Source organism: Macrobrachium nipponense, chromosome 14, assembly GCF_015104395.2.
Source record: "Macrobrachium nipponense isolate FS-2020 chromosome 14, ASM1510439v2, whole genome shotgun sequence".
Lineage (NCBI taxonomy): Eukaryota > Metazoa > Arthropoda > Malacostraca > Decapoda > Palaemonidae > Macrobrachium > Macrobrachium nipponense.
This window is the reverse complement of record NC_087207.1, coordinates 93524324-93526823: the sequence shown is the minus strand read 5'-3', so window position 1 is coordinate 93526823 and position 2500 is coordinate 93524324.

Genomic DNA, 2500 nt, shown 5'->3' with positions numbered 1-2500 from the left:
AGGGAATGGACGATCCAGACCCCATTTCACCCTTCGAGATTCCGTTGATAGAACATCGTTCTCAATTCCGCGGGCTTCCTCGCGCCATGCCGAAGAAACGACACGTTAACATTTTACCCTTGTAAATTCCAAGCTAATGAGAAACAGAAAATAATATTTTTTGTCACTTAATCATATTACTATTATTATTGAAAAAGAAACCCACAAATTCAATTTGTAACTTGTTTACTTGTAAGTATTTACATTTAGTTTTACTCCACACTCGAGTACTTTCAGGCCCTTCTGTGGCCCATTCTCAAGAGATGTTTGGGATGTTAGCCTGGGTCAAGGCCCAGCAGTCTTCTGGAACTTCTTCTCGTTGTGCTGTCATTTATGCGATGGCTGTTCTGGTTTTCTTGAGAGTTGCCAATCCCCTCTTGTCGCTCTGATATCCTGAGCTGATGGTCAATGGGATTCACCCTTGTGGTAAGGGTGTGGTCACCGAAAGTCTGTTGGGCAGGAAACCTAATCTCCAGGTCAGCAGGGTCAATCTTAGCTTCTTTTAATATCAAAGCTCGGCCTATGGGATCTTCTGAGGTAAAATACACAAGGAGGGCTGCCCACTACGCCCTATTGTTTCTAGTAGGAAATCTCCTAACAAAAACTTAGCTGTGTGGTTAGCTGGAGAACTAGGAATATACTTAGGTATATTTTCAGAATCCCATATTAAACAATCAGTAGATTTCATAGACAAAGTTAAGAAAAAGAATATAAAGGGATACATGGTTAGTTTTGATGTAGTAGCATTATTCACCAATGCGCCTTAGATAAAGTATTAGAATTCCTACAGACTAAACATAATGAGGGTATTTTCAATCCAAACATCGAAATAGGCGTCTTCCTTGAGTTGATCAAATTGTGTGTCAGTGATACTTATTTCACGTTTGAGGGACATGTTTACAAACAGAAATATGGAGTAGCTATGGGGTCCTCATTATCACCTATACTCGCTAACATCTATATGGAATATTTCGAAACTAATCTAGTTCCTAATGTGAATGTCCCTAACTTAAAACTGCAAGGATGGTGGAGATACGTGGATGATATTTTTGCTATTCTGCAAGGGGATGAAATAAAACAGAAACTTTTCTAGATGAGCTCAATAAGTTTGATAACAATATCCAGTTCACTTTAGAGAAAAGTAACAATAATAAACTGCCCTTTTTAGACATACTCATAGAAAGAAAAGAAACAGGATATGAATTCAGCACATATAGAAAGCCCACACATACAAACTCATATATTCATTTCTTCTCTTTTCATAGTCATGATATAAAAATAGGGGTTCTAACAGGTTTATTTCTTAGGGCAATGAGAACGTGTGACCCTTGCAAGATAGAGCAAGAAATAAATTACATCGATAAAAGCTTCGATGCATTAGCATACCCGAATGGTTCAGAAAAAGGGCACTCAACAAAGCTAGAAAATATTTTACAGAGCGAATGTAGAAAGTACATGGAATAAAGAAAACAAAAAAATAGTTGCCCTCCCTCTTATGCCTAAAAATGAAACAAATCACTTCAAAAATGAACGAAAGTCAATATAAATTTGTATATACCTTTGATAATACCTTAAAAAACAAGTATGTAAAGGAAAAAATAAATTGGAAGGAGAAGTACAGTAATGCAGATGATGTAGCGGGGGTATACATAATCAATTGCAATAATTGTGGAGACAGATATGTGGGGGAATCAGGTAGGGGAATAAGGACTAGAGTCCAAGAACATAGATGGGCAGTACAGCTTAACTCTCAGGGGAGTGCTATAGCTAGAACATTGTTGGGAAAATGACCATAGGATGGATTTCAAAAACAGTAGGCTTATATACAAAAGCAACAAAATTAGTCACAGGGAGGGTAGTAGAAGGTGCACTTATCAGAGAGATCAAAGTAATTGAAGGAAACAAAGGTTTTACCTCAGAAGATCCCATAAGCCGAGCTTTGATATTAAAAGAATCTAAGATTGACCCTGCTGACCTGGAAGATTAGGTTTCCGGCCCAACAGACTTTCGGTGACCACACCCTTACCACAAGGGTGAATCCCATTGACCATCAGCTCAGGATATCAGAGCGACAAAGAGGGGATTGGCAACTCTCAAGAAAACCAGAACAGCCATCGCATAAATGACAGCACAACGAGAAGAAGTTCCAGAAGACTGCTGGGCCTTGACCCAGGCTAACATCCCAAACATCTCTTGAGAATGGGCCACAGAAGGGCCTGAAAGTACTCGAGCGTGGAGTAAAACTAAATGTAAATACTTACAAGTAAACAAGTTACAAATTGAATTTTGTGGGTTTCTTTTTCAATCTTCAAGAAGAAAACTGAAAGAAGTTTTTGTTTGACTATTATTATTATTATTATTATTATTATTATTATTATTATTATTATTATTATTATTATTACGTTATTATTATCCAGATGATGAACCCTGTTTATATGAAACAAGCTCGCAGGTGCCACTG